The sequence below is a fragment of the Pleurodeles waltl genome, chromosome 1_2 (assembly GCF_031143425.1).
Source record: "Pleurodeles waltl isolate 20211129_DDA chromosome 1_2, aPleWal1.hap1.20221129, whole genome shotgun sequence".
Taxonomy (NCBI): domain Eukaryota; kingdom Metazoa; phylum Chordata; class Amphibia; order Caudata; family Salamandridae; genus Pleurodeles; species Pleurodeles waltl.
In genome coordinates, this window is record NC_090437.1 from 406,914,431 (window position 1) to 406,929,291 (window position 14,861).

Sequence of the window (14,861 nt, forward strand, 5' to 3'; positions counted from 1 at the left end):
GAAGAGGTAAATGCAGAGGTTGGTGTGGGCAATTCGTAGGAGGCCAGATATTGTCTTATATTTGGAGATTGGCAGGAGAGTTTTTTACAGATGGTAATGGGGCTGGGTGGCAGGAGCCCAGGTGTTGAGCCTGACTTCCTTGGCATGGTTTTCCCCCACATTCTTTGCCTTCCACCCTCCTGTTTTTGATGACTTTGTATTTTGCCAGTATTCAGCACTTCACCACTGCTAATCGGGGCTAAAGTGCTTGTGCTATCTCCCTAAAACATGGTAACCATGGCTTACACCGAATTGGCATGTTTAATTTAGTTGTAAGTCCCTAGTATAGTGGTACTACATGTAGACCGGGACTATAAATTAAATGCTATTAGTAAGCCTGCAGCACTTATTGTACCACCCACATAAGCAGCCCTTTAAACATGTCTCAGGCCTGCCATTGCAGTCTGTGTGTGCAGTTTTACACTTCCATTTCATTCTGGCCAAATCAACCTTTTGACAGGCCCAACCCTTCCTTTTTAATACATATAAGTCACCCGTAGGGTAGACCCTAAACAGCCCAAGGGGCAAAATGCAGAGTATATATAAAGTTGAACACATACTTTTAACTTTTACATGTCTTGGTAGTGAAAAACTCTTAAATTAGTTTTTTACTACTGCAATGCCTGCCTCTCCCATAGGATAACATTGGGTTACCTTATTACATTTAATAAGTAATAACTTTAATTTAGGAGCAAGTAGGAATGTCGAGTTTGGCATTTTCTTGTCCTAACCATTTGATGTCTGAATCCTTCGCCACAAGACTAGGTGGAGCTGGCAGTTGACCTTTGTGTATTGCTCCCAGACAGTGAGCCAAAGGGAGAATAGGTGTTCACAGGATTGCCCATCTCTGACTTGATAGGGGGACAGGAGCTGTCATCTACCACACTTACACGTCACACAGGCTGACTCCCCACATTCACATAGGGTATGCCACTAGTCTTTTGTGCCCCCAGATATGCTGGGATCAGGAGAGGGAGGCAGGAACTTCCTAACACCTCTGTGGACAGAATCCTTCAGAACTTTCTGCTTCTTCAAACCTGGCACCAGGCATAACTATTGGACCCTCAGACCCAACTTTTCAGTACACCTCTGAACCTGTAGAAGGCTCAGAAGATTTGCTATGCTGCTCTGCTGCAATAAGGATGCTTACTCTACTGCCCTGCTGCCTGAATAAGGAGGACTGGACCTCCTTCTTGAACCCAGGACCACCACAGTGACTCCCAGGGCTAGTTGGCTGACTTCCTAATCAGAGCCTTAGGTACAAGAAAGGCTCGAACCACCCAGAACCCTGCACCTCCACTCTGCCTGCTGTGAGTTCTAAACCCCCCAAGCGGTGCCACCCCAGTACTGGAACCTTGGAAGTGGGCCTGAAGGTGCTCTGCCAGATCAGCTGTGGTATTTTAGGCAGAACCAACATAGTGCAATGCATCTCTTTGCAGCCCTGCATTGGTAACAGCGCTGCAGGGACATATCCCCAAGGCAGGACCCAACAGCTCTTCAGAATCACGGCTGTGCGCTGCATCTTCGGTGCAGGACCTTCCTTCACAGCCCTGCAACTCCTCGGATTCACCACTGTGTGACAAATCCTCAATGCAGGACCTCACATCGCAGGCATGCAGCTCCCTGGAATTGCTAACGTGGCATTCATCCGTGACGCAGGATCTCATATCACATCCATAGCTCATCAGAACTGCCGCTGTGCTACGCATATCTTCTTATCAGGATCGCACAATGCTCCGCAGCAAGGTTTAAGGTACTTTCTTCAGCGAGCCTAACTGTGTCCCTGTATCCAGCCTGCACACCATCACGGTCGGCCTGACCTTATGACTTTGGCCTGGTTCTGCATGACCAGAAAATCACAGTTGTCTCTTTTTGCTTTTAGGTACTGTTTTCACTCAGATCTTCAAAACTGCATATCTCTGGTTCTTCTAATAGGATATTTGTCATTTTGGCGTCAAATAGTTTATTAAAATATACTCTCTTGTTCTCGATTGATGTGGGATTTTCTTGTGTTTTGTTTTCACTTTATTACTGTTTGAAGTGCTGCACAAATACTTTAGACGTTGCACCTAAGTAAAGCCTGAAAGCTTTGTGCCAAGCTGCTAGAGGGTTAAGTACAGGTTAATTTGGTGTTTGCTTGAGTTTCACCCTGACGAGAATTGCAGTTGCTTCTTGAGTAGGATTTCACTCCTCTCATCTAGTAATCCAATTTCCTACATTGGTGTTCAACAGTGAGATCTAGGACATTTTATGCAGTACTTTAGTGTAATTTGTGTAACACAAAAAATAATTTTAGATACATATTTTGCGTTGTTTAAATTCTCCTTGATAGGTCTTTTTTCTTTTTCCAAACTTACACCCATTTTACCGGACAGTTTTGGAATTTGAGCTTGCTAACCTATATAACTATATTGGGGTTGAGCTCAAGGAGTTCTATAAGGAGAGCCAAGAGGAACAGCAGGAAGCTGGAGCTCTAGAAAGCTCTGATGGCCCTGGCGAAAGTTCCTCAATCACTGACAGTAGCTGAGGATGACCAGGAGTGGGGAATGATGTGGAAGGGCAAGTGGAGGGCCTGGACACAGGTTTTGAAGTGCAGGGTACTAGGTAGGGGAATAAATTGTCTCCTGATCTGGAAATCTCTCTCAGAGCAGAAGGCAGTTTGTCTTCACAAGGCCTGTCACCAAAATATTTTGGGGTCAGGAAGGATGAAAGTGAGTTTAGGCTGCAGATGGACAAACTCAAGATGGAGGAAAGGAAACTGGGTATGGAGGCCAAACAAAAGAAGGCTGGGGCTGCGAGAGCCTTGGCAAGGGAAAAACTGGCTTTGAAAGAAATAAGAATGGCTATGAACTAAGTCTCAGAGAGCTCAACATCAGAGCTAACCAAGCAGAGTCTACCAATAAGGGTGCCCGCATACCCACAGTGCCCTTTCGAGACAAGAGGGTCCACTTTCCCAAAGATCTGGTGCTTTACTTTGTTGTAGGAAATGAAGTTGGTAAGTTGTTTGAGGTCTATGAGATTGCTTTGGCGATGCATAGGATCCCTGGGGAGCATTGGGGACCAGTTCCTGGGGACACATACCTAGTGATGGGAGTGATGCCCTGCTGGTCCTAGAGAAGGGGAACAGTATGAGGTACCCTCTAGCCCCCACGAAGGACACCCTTATCAGGAAGTATGGCTTCACCCCAGAGAAGTAAATACTGAATTTCAGGAACAGCCCGAAACTGTCCTATCAGTATTGGGTGGATTGTGTATATTCCTTTTGCAAGGCATTGGATGGTTGAGTAAAGGGCAGTGAAGTGTACGATTACCAGAGGCAGTACAATTTGATGGAAAGAGAGCACATGTTCAGTGTTTGTTTTGCAGAGCTGCTCTAACACCTGATTGATAGTGAGCTCACTGACTCCCAGGATGTTTGCTAAGGAGGCAGACTGTTGGCCCAGCACCAAGGTCCATACGAAGGTATGTGGGGGAGATCACCACAAGGGTGGACAGTGTCCCCACCAGAAGGAGGGGGAGATAAAAATAAAAACAAGTTCTTTAAAGGTCCACAAAATAGTTCCACAGTGCAGGATTGGCAATACCCACCTGCCCATAAGAAGCAGAAGTCCTCAAGGAAGTTCACCCCCAAGTGTTATGAGTGCCAATGGTGACATTAAGTGTCCCAAAAGTCCACAGCTCCCTGCTAGTGGGCAGGCCTGTGGAGCTGGCTAGCGTAGCTCTTGAGGAGGAGATTGTCTCATTATGGGGGCAAGTGCAGAGGTTAGCCTAGTGTCCCTGTGTGAGAGAGAGATTGTGGCAGAAGTGCACATGCCTAGCAACACTAAAAAGTTCATACAGTGGGTCACCATCAATGGGGAGTGGGTGGAGGCTCAGAGAGACACAGGAGCTAACATGACAACCATCAGGTGACATCTGGTTTTCTCAGATCAGGTAGTCCATAATGTATTCCACCTGGTAATAGTAGCTGATGACCATGAGAGGCACCCAGTGGCTCTGGTTCCTTTTGAATGTGTGGGGTTTTCTCAGGTACTATGAGGGTAGCTGTGAGTCCATTCCTGTATGTGGATTGTCTGCTTCGTAATGACATGGAGTGCAACTTCTGGAAAGAGGTTGAGCTCCGATCCCACCTGAATATGTTGGGGTTGCCCAAGTGGTGTACCTGACCACATGGTCCATGACCACCTGAGAGGGAAGTCAGGAGAACCTGGAGCCTGGCAGAATGCTCCAGGTACCTGCCAAAAAGAGGAAGGGCAAGGGTTGTGGGAAACCCACTCTGGAAACTTCCACAGTCCAAGAGGAGGCTTAACTTGAGGGTGACAGCCCAGTACCTACAGGGAGGACATTGCCACCCTGGGAGACCTGTCTGAACTGGCCAGTTGGCAGACGAAAGGAGAGCCCCAGAGGGAGAGGTTCTATAGAGTGCAGAAGGAGTGTCCTACTCTGGAAGGCCTAAAATGGCAGGCGAAGGCCCAGGCAGCTAGTGACTCCTCAGATTGGGAGAACGGTCTCCTATACAGCGAGCCTAAGGTTCCTGAGCCTGGAACAACCCATGGGTTGGTGGTCCCCCAGTGCTACAGGACCGTGCTGCTGGAGCTGGCTCACCATGTTCCCCTGGCATGCTTTCTAGGGCACAACAAGACCTTTTGCAGGCTTGTCACCCACTTTTATTGGCCTTCAATAAGGGTAACCTCAAATGTATTCTGCAGGCTATGTCTCACCTGCCAGGCCAATGGGGAATCGGAACAGAAGCACAAGGATTTCCTGGTTCCCCTTCCAGTCATTGGCACCCACTTTGTAAGGGTGGCCATCAACATTGTTGGGTCTTGGGGCCCCAAGAAAGCCCTGGGTAACAGATTCTTCCTGGTCTTGGTGGACCATGCCATCAGGTTCTCGGAGGCTTTACCTCTGTTGACAGTGACTGTGCCTTCAGTGGCCAGGGCACTGATGGGTATCTTTACACATGTGTAGGTCCCCAAGGAGATAGTATCTGACTGAGGTACCAATTTCATGTCAGCATACACAAAACCCATGTGGGGTAATCTACACGTTTTCCACATCCTATCATCCCCAAACCAGTGGGCTTGTTGAAAGGTTCAACAAGACCCTCAAAGCCACGATCACGGGCCTGACAGTGCCATTAAGGCGGAAGTTGGACGGTCTCTTGCCATTTCTGTTTGCTTACAGGGGGTACCCCAGAAAAGAGTTGGATTCAGCCCCTTTGAACGTCTGTACAGGCACCCCGTAAGAAGGCCTCTAAGCCTAGTAAAGGAGGGGTGGGAGAAAGCTCCCAAGAAATCCCTTCAGGATGTGGTCAGCTACATGCTGGCCCTCTGCACCCAGATAAAGCAATTCTGGAAGAAGATGAAGGGAAAAATGGAAGCCAGCCAGGAGGTCTTGAAGCTCTGGTATAGCCAGAGGACCAATCTGCAAAGCCACTCTGGTCAAGTTGCAGCCTGGCCAAAACGTGTGGATGATGGAGACTGTGGTCTGGGCCCTATGAGGTGAAAGAGCACAATGGGCAGGTTACCTCTCTAGTGAATCTGAGGACCCCCAGAAGCTCCTTGTGGTTCCTGCTTGTTAATCACCTCAATCTCCACTTTGATTGGTCTCCGGTTACCTCGCTTCTGGACACGAATGACAGTGTGGAGGAATAGTGTGAACCTCTGCCTGACTTTCGGAGTCTGATGAGTCAGTGAAGGCTGTCGACCTCTGCCCGTACCCTGACCCTAGAGCAACAGAGGGACTGTCGCCAAGCTTTGGGGTAATACGTCTCTCTCTTCTCCCTAACCCCAGGGCTCACAACATGGTGTACACTGGAGACAGAATGCCTGTGAAGAATAAGATCTACAGGAAATCTGACAAGATGAGAGCCAGCATAAAGGAGGAAGTATCCAAAATGCAGGAGCTAGGGTAATTGAGCATTCAAGCAGCCCTTGATCCAGTTCAGTGTTGCTGGTCCCCAAGTCTTCCTCTCCAGGTAGCACCTCAAACTCTGGCTCTGTGTGGATTATTGGAGGCTTAATCTACTCACTAAGACTGACACTCACCCCTTTCCCTAAGCTGATGAGTTCATTGATCGATTCTGGGCTGCTAAGTTCCTCTACTCATTTGATCTGACTTCTGGGTACTGACAGATCGCCTTAACAGAGGGGGCAAAGAGAGGTCTGCATTCTCTACCCAGAAGGCCACATCCAGTTTTAGGTGATGCCCTTTGGGATGAAAATCACACTGCCACCTTCCAGAGGTTGGTCAATGAAGTGCTGGCTGGAATGGAGAATGTCAGTTCCCCCAACCTCAATGACATTGTGCTGTTCCATTCCAGATGGAAGGACCACTTGCGCCACATCAGGGAAGTGCTTCAGGCTCTGCAGAGAGCAGGCCTGACTTACAAGACCAGCAAGTGCCAGGGGCAGGGTTCTAGGGTCTACTTGGGTCTACTTGGGTCACCAAGTTGGTGGGGCAGGGTATAGTCCCTTCAGGCAAAAATTCTAATTATTCTGGCTTGGGAACTTCCCAAGATCCAGACATTGGTGATAGTCTTCCTGGTCACCAGATACTACAGGAGATTTGTCAAGGGTATGACACCATTGGTGCTCCCTTGGCAGACCTGACTTCTAAAAAGCAGCCCAGTAAGGTGAACGGAACGGAGGCTTCCCAGACTGGGTTTGACACCCTATAGAAGATCATGTGCATGGCACATGTGTTCAAGGCCCCTGATTTCTCCCAAGAGTTTATAGTGCAGACAGGTACCTCAGAGCACGGCATAGCAGCTGTGCTCTCACAGCTAAACAGAAAGGGCATACATCATCTGTTAACATCCGCAGGAGGTTACTTCCCAAGGAACACAGGTGGAGTACACAAGAAGTTGAAACCATACCTGTTTGGGGATCATTTCTGGGTTCAGGGAGAGCGCAGACCTCGGGTGGCTAATGCAGATAAGAAGTGAGAATCCCAAACTTTTAAAAGGGGTGGGGGTATCCATCTCCCTATGGGGAATCGGCCTTACAGCGGAGCATTGCCCTGGAACTGACCATGCCAGTGCCAATAGTCTCTGCAGGTTCTTCCACATTTGTGACGAGAACTCCCATGAGGGTGGGTAATTCTATTTGTTATCAGCTGGGGGAGGAGGAATGCATGTTGGACCTGACATCCTTGGCTTGGTTTTGACCAATTTTTTTCCTTCAACCCTCCTCTTTTTGCTGACTTAATTTCTGCTGGGCTTAAGGCTCTGCACACTTTGCCACTGCTAACCAGCCCTAAAGTGCTGTCTCCCTAATACATGGTAACTTTGGCTTATACCCAGGTGGCACATTTGATTTACATGTAAATCCCTAGTAAACTGGTATTACATGTACCCAGGGCTTGTAAATTAAATTCTAATAATGGGCCTGCAGCATTTATTGTGCCACCTACTAAAGTAGCCTTTGAAAACAAGCCTCAGACCTGCCATTGCAGCATATGTGTGTAGTTTTAAACTGCCATTTCAACCTCTGAAAATAAACCTTTGGCTATGCCCAACCCTTCCTTTTTAATACATATAGGTCTCCCTTAGGAAAGGCCTTAAACAGCCCATAGGACAGAGTGCAGTGTATGTGAAAAGTTGGAAGTGCACTTTTAAATGTTCTGGTAGTGAAAAACTTTATATTAGTTTTTCACTACTGCAAGGACTGCCTCCCCCATAGGATAAGATTGGGATACCTTATTATATCTAATAAGAGATAACTTTAGATTGGAAACAGGTAGAAATGTCAAGTTTGGTGTCTAAAGAATTGTAATTTAAAATGCTTTTTAATGGTGAAGTCGGATTTTAAGTCACAATTTTGAAAATGCCACTTTTAGAAAGTTGGCATTTTCTTATCCAAACCATTTGGGGTCTGCAACCTGTATCCTGTGTCACATGACTAGATGTAGCTGACAGATGGTCTTTGTGTATTGCTCCCAAACAGTGAGACAAAGGATAAACAGGTGTTGGAAGGATGGGTCATCTCTGAATTGATAGGGAGGTGAAGCTGTTGCCTACCACACTTGCACATCACAAAGGCTCTGCCACCGCACATACACAAAGGGTTTGACACCAGTCTTTTGAGCCCCCAGACAAGCTGGGTCCAGGGCAGGAAGACAGGAAATTCCAAATGTTTCTGGAGGCAGAAATCTCCAGAACTATCTACTTCAGAGCTGGCACCAGGTATAAATATTGGACCCTCAGAACCAACTCTTCAGTGCATCTCTAGACCTGTAGAAGACTCAGAATGACTGCTGTGCCGCTCTTCTGCAGGAAGGACTGCTTATCTGTTACCCTGCTGCTCTGCTGCACTGCTTCCTGAGTGTGAAGGACTGGAACTTCATCTGGAACCCAGGACCACTGTAGGGACTCCAAGGGATGGATGGCTGGCTGCCTAATCAGAGCCTCAGTGACAAAAAAGGTTCCAACCATCCTGAACCCTGCACCTGGGAGTCCTAATCCTCCAATTAGTACCAATCCAGTCCTAGACCCTTGGAAGTGAACCTGAAGGTGCTCTACCACCCAGCTGTGTTTTTGTGGGCAGAACATTTGCAGCACAAAACATCTTGCAGCTCTGCATTGGAACTGCCTCTGCATGGCGTATCCCTCACGGAGAACCCAGCAGCTCTTCGGAGCCACCGCTGCACAACTCATCCTCCGCAGAGGACCTCACATTGCAGCCCAACAACTCCTAGGAACTGCTGCTGTGGGACGCATCCTCAACGTAGGACTTGCATCTCAGCCCCGCAACTCCCTAAATTTGCTGCCGTGTGATTCATCCTCAGAGCAGGACGTCAAATTACAGCCACAGCTCATCAGAACCGCCTCTGTGCAACAGATACTACATGTGGGATCTCGAAATGCTCTGCAACCAGGATTTAAAGTACTTTGTTCAGCAAGCCTAACTTGGCTCCTCTTTCCAGCCCATGCACCATTGCAGGCAGCCTGAACTTTTGACTTTGTCCAGGTCTGGCATGATCAGATAACCATAGTTGGTGCTTTGTGCTTTTAGGACCTGTTTTCATTTAAGTCTTTCAAATGGCATATCTTCAGTTGTACTAATTAGATTTTTGCTATTTTGGTGTCAATGTACTAAAACCTACTTAAATTCTCTAAATTGGTGTGGCATTTTCTTGTGTTGTGTTGTCTCTTTATTACTGTTTAAAGTGCTGCATGAACATTTCACACACTGTGAACTTAATTAAGGCTGACTGATTTGTGCCAAACTATCAGACAGTTAAGCACATTAATTTGGGGTTTGCTTGTGTTTCACCCTGATGAGAATTGTGGTTGCTGCTTGAATAGGGTTTCACCCCCGTCAACCAGCAACCTAATTTCCTACACAGGGTATATGTCACGGCTGATAGGAGTAGGAGGCCAGGTTAAAAAAAAATATATATATATATATATATATATATGTTCGATGGCATGTGTAGCTGTAGATACACATGCTGTGCACATCCCGCCACCTGGTGTTGGGCTCGGAGTGTTACAAGTTGTTTTTCTTCGAAGAAGTCTTTTCGAGTCACGAGATCGAGGGACTCCTCCCATTTCGGCTCCACTGCGCATGGGCGTCGACTCCATCTTAGATTGTTTTTTTTCCGCCATCTGGTTCGGACGTGTTACTTTTCGCTCCGTGTTTCGGGTCAGAAAGTTAGTTAGAATCTCGGAAAAATCGTCGATATTGTTTGTGTTCGGTATCGGGTTAGTTACAACAGATCGACACTGACTTTTGAAGAGCTCCGGTGGCCCTTTGGTTTTTTTTCGATCCCCCGTCGGGGCCTGGTCGGCCCGGCCACGTGTCTCTTCAAGGCTGATGGAATGGACCCCATTCCGCTTCTGCCCAAAATGTCATAACAAGTATCCGTATACAGATCAGCATCTGGTCTGTAACTTGTGTCTGTCTCCAGAGCACAAGGAAGATACCTGTGAAGCCTGTCGAGCGTTTCGGTCGAGGAAGACACTAGGAGACCGAAGAGCGAGAAGACTGCAAATGGCATCGGCGCCGACAGGACAAGGGCGTTTCGAGGAGGAAGAAGAAACCTTCTCCATCCAGGAGTCGGACTCGGACGAGCTCGATCCTGAAGAAACGCCGAAAACCGTGAGTAAGACGTTGAAACATAAAACTCACAAGAAGACAACAAAAGCCCAGGGGACGCCACCGCCAACAGGCCATGGCTTAACCCGAAAAATAGGTGACCGATCATCGGCACCGAAAAAGGGCACGCTTGTGGCGAAGTCATCCGACTCCGGTCGAGATACAGCCACACAGCAATCTCGGGCCCGAGACAGCGGCTCCGAGCAGATTCGGCACCGAGACAGTGGCACCGAAATGGGTCGGCACCGAGACACCACGATGCCGAAAATAAAAAAGGTTTCCTCAGAGCCCAAAAAGGCGACCGAAAAGGTTTCGATGCCGAAACATCCAGCCTCGGAACCGAAAACAGGTTGCTACACAGAGGAACATGGATTGTCCTCCCAGATGCAAGGACATAAGTTCGGAGAGGAACTTGAGTCAGTAGAGCCAGACTACACTCAAAGAAGGCTCCACATTCAAAAAGACACAGGGAAGATAAGCACTCTTCCCCCAATTAAGATGAAAAGAAGACTTGCCTTTCAAGAAAAGGACAAGCAGCCACAGGCAAAGGTGGCAAGACAAACAACTCCACCATCATCTCCACCACCATCAATACACACATCACCGGTAGCCACTCCACCACTGATGCAATCCCCGACTCATACTGCAATGAGTCAAGATGATCCCGACGCATGGGACCTTTACGATGCTCCTGTATCAGATAACAGCCCAGACTGTTACCCTGCGAGGCCGTCTCCACCTGAAGACAGTACATCCTACACGTAGGTGGTCTCAAGGGCAGCAGCTTTTCATAACGTCACCTTGCATGCAGAACCAATTGAGGATGACTTTTTGTTTAATACACTATCCTCCACTCATAGCCAATACCAAAGCTTACCTATGCTGCCGGGAATGCTAAAACATTCCAAACAAATATTTCAGGATCCTGTAAAAGGCAGAACCATAACTCCAAGGGTGGAGAAGAAATATAAGCCACCGCAAACAGACCCTGTTTATATTACGCAGCAATTAACACCAGACTCTGTGGTTGTCGGGGCAGCTCGCAAGAGAGCAAACTCTCATACCTCAGGAGACGCACCACCTCCAGACAAGGAGAGTCGCAAATTCGATGCTGCGGGTAAAAGGGTTGCAGCACAAGCAGCAAACCAATGGCGCATTGCCAACTCACAAGCACTTTTAGCAAGATACGATAGAGCTCATTGGGACGAAATGCAGCATTTCATAGAACACTTACCCAAAGAGTTCCAGAAAAGGGCACAACAAGTGGTGGAGGAAGGGCAAAGTATCTCCAATAATCAGATACGGTCAGCAATGGATGCAGCAGATACGGCTGCAAGGACAGTAAATACTGCAATAACAATAAGGAGACACGCATGGTTGCGTACGTCAGGATTCAAGCCGGAAATACAACAAGCCGTGCTGAGCATGCCCTTTAATGAACAGCAGTTGTTTGGGCCAGAAGTCGACAATGCTATTGAGAAACTTAAAAAAGATACTGATACGGCAAAAGCCATGGGCACACTATACTCCCCACAGAGCAGAGGCACCTTTCGCAAAACACAGTTTAGGGGAGGGTTTCGAGGTCAACCTACAGAGGCCACAACCTCACAAGCAAGGCCCACTTATCAAAGCCAATATCAGCGGGGAAGTTTTCGGGGGCAATATAGAGGGGGACAATTCCAAAAGAATAGAGGGAAGTTCCAGAGCCCCAAAACTCCTCAAAATAAGCAGTGACTTCCAAGTCACACATCCCCAACACATAACACCAGTGGGGGGGAGACTAAGCAAATTTTACAAACATTGGGAGGAGATAACAACAGACACTTGGGTACTGGTAATTATCCAGCATGGTTATTGCATAGAATTTCTCAAATTCCCTCCAAACGTCCTGCCGAAAACACACAATATGTCAAAACAACATATAGATCTTCTAGGACTAGAAGTTCAGGCATTGCTACAAAAAGAAGCAATAGAATTAGTACCAAACCAACAGAAAGGAACAGGAGTTTACTCTCTGTACTTTCTTATACCCAAAAAAGACAAGAGTCTGAGACCTATATTAGATCTCAGAACATTAAATACCTACATCAAATCAGATCACTTTCACATGGTGACATTACAGGACGTAATCCCACTGCTCAAACAACAAGATTTCATGACAACACTAGACCTAAAGGATGCATATTTCCATATACCGATACATCCTTCACACAGAAAGTACTTAAGGTTTGTATTCCAAGGGGTACATTACCAATTCAAGGTGTTGCCATTCGGAATAACAACTGCACCAAGAGTTTTTACAAAGTGCCTGGCAGTCGTAGCTGCACATATCAGAAGGCAGCAAATACATTTTTTCCCGTACCTAGGCGACTGGTTAATCAAAACCAACACGCTAGAACAGTGTTCACAACACACAAAGTATGTCATAGAAACCCTCCACAAACTAGGTTTCTCAAATCAACTACACAAAGTCACACCTTCTGCCGTGTCAAACACAGCAATACTTAGGGGCGACAATCAACACAGAAAAAGGGATTGCCACTCCAAGTCCACAAAGGGTTCAGGCACTTCACAATGTAATACAGTCCATATATCCAAAACAAAGAATACAGGTCAAAATGGTGATGAAACTACTAGGCGTGATGTCCTCATGCATAGCCATTGTCCCAAACGCAAGGTTACACATGCGGCCCTTACAACAGTGCCTAGCATCACAATGGTCACAGGCACAGGGTCAACTTCTAGATCTGGTGTTGGTAGGCCGCCAAACATACACCTCGCTACAATGGTGGAACAGTATAAATTTAAACCAAGGGCGGCCTTTCCAAAACCCAGTGCCACAATATGTAATAACAACAAATGCCTCCATGATAGGGTGGGGAGCACACCTCAATCAACACAACATCCAAGGACAATGGGACAGTCAGCAAAAACAGTTTCACATAAATCACTTAGAACTATTGGCAGTATTTCTAGCGCTGAAAGCATTTCAACCCATAATAAGCCACACACACATTCTTGTCAAAACAGACAACATGACAACGATGTATTACCTAAACAAACAGGGAGGGACACACTCAACACAGTTGTGTCTCCTGGCACAGAGAATATGGCATTGGGCGATTCACAACCACATTCGCCTAATAGCACAATTTATTCCAGGAATTCAGAATCAATTAGCAGACAATCTCTCTCGGGATCACCAACAGATCCACGAATGGGAGATTCGCCCCCAAATACTGAACACTTACTTCCAAAGTTGGGGAACACCACAAATAGATCTATTTGCAACAAAGGAAAACGCAAAATGCCAAAACTTCACATCCAGGTACCCACAACATCAGTCTCAGGGCAATGCGTTATGGATGAGTTGGTCAGGGATATTTGCTTACGCTTTTCCCCATCTCCCACTCCTTCCATATCTAGTAAACAAGTTGAGTCAAAACAAACTCAAACTCATACTAATAGCACCAACATGGGCAAGACAACCTTGGTACACAACACTACTAGACCTCTCAGTAGTACCTCATGTCAAACTACCAAACAGACCAGATCTGTTAACGCAACACAAACAACAGATCAGACACCCAAATCCAGCATCGCTGAATCTAGCAATTTGGCTCCTGAAGTCCTAGAGTTCGGACACTTAAACCTTACGCAAGAATGTATGGAGGTCATAAAACAAGCCAGGAAACCTACCACTAGACATTGCTATGCAATTTAGTGGAAAAGATTTGTTTATTACTGCCATAATAATCAAATTCAACCCTTACACGCATCTGCCAAAGATATAGTAAAATACTTACTACATTTGCAAAAGTCAAATCTAGCTTTTTCTTCCATTAAGATACATCTTACCGCAATTTCAGCCTACCTGCAAATTACGCACACAACTTCACTGTTTAGGATACCAGTCATAAAAGCGTTTATGGAAGGCCTAAAGAGAATTATACCACCAAGAGCACCACCTGTTCCTTCATGGAACCTCAACATTGTCTTAACACGACTCATGGGTCCACCTTTTGAGCCCATGCACTCTTGTGAAATGCAATACTTAACTTGGAAAGTTGCATTTTTAATTGCCATCACATCTTTAAGAAGAGTAAGTGAGATTCAAGCATTTACCATACAAGAACCATTTATTCAAATACATAAGCATAAAGTAGTTCTACGGACAAATCCTACATTTTTACCAAAAGTCATATCACCATTCCACTTGAATCAAACAGTAGAATTACCAGTGATCTTCCCACAGCCAGATTCTGTAGCTGAAAGAGCACTACATACATTCGACATCAAAAGAGCGTTAATGTACTACATTGACAGAACAAAACTAATTCGAAAAACAAAACAATTATTTATTGCTTTAAAAAAACCTCATACAGGAAATCCTATTTCCAAACAAGGCATTGCTAGATGGATAGTTAAATGTATTCAAACCTGTTATCTTAAAGCAAAAAGAGAACTGCCTATTACACCAAACGCACACTCAACTAGAAAGAAAGGTGCTTCCATGGCCTTTCTAGGGAATATTCCAATAACCGAAATATGTAAGGCAGCTACATGGTCTACGCCTCATACATTTACTAAACACTACTGTGTAGATGTGTTAACAGCACAACAAGCCACAGTAGGTCAAGCAGTACTACGAACATTGTTTCAAACAACTTCAACTCCTACAGGCTGAACCACTGCTTTTGGGGAGATAACTGCTTACTA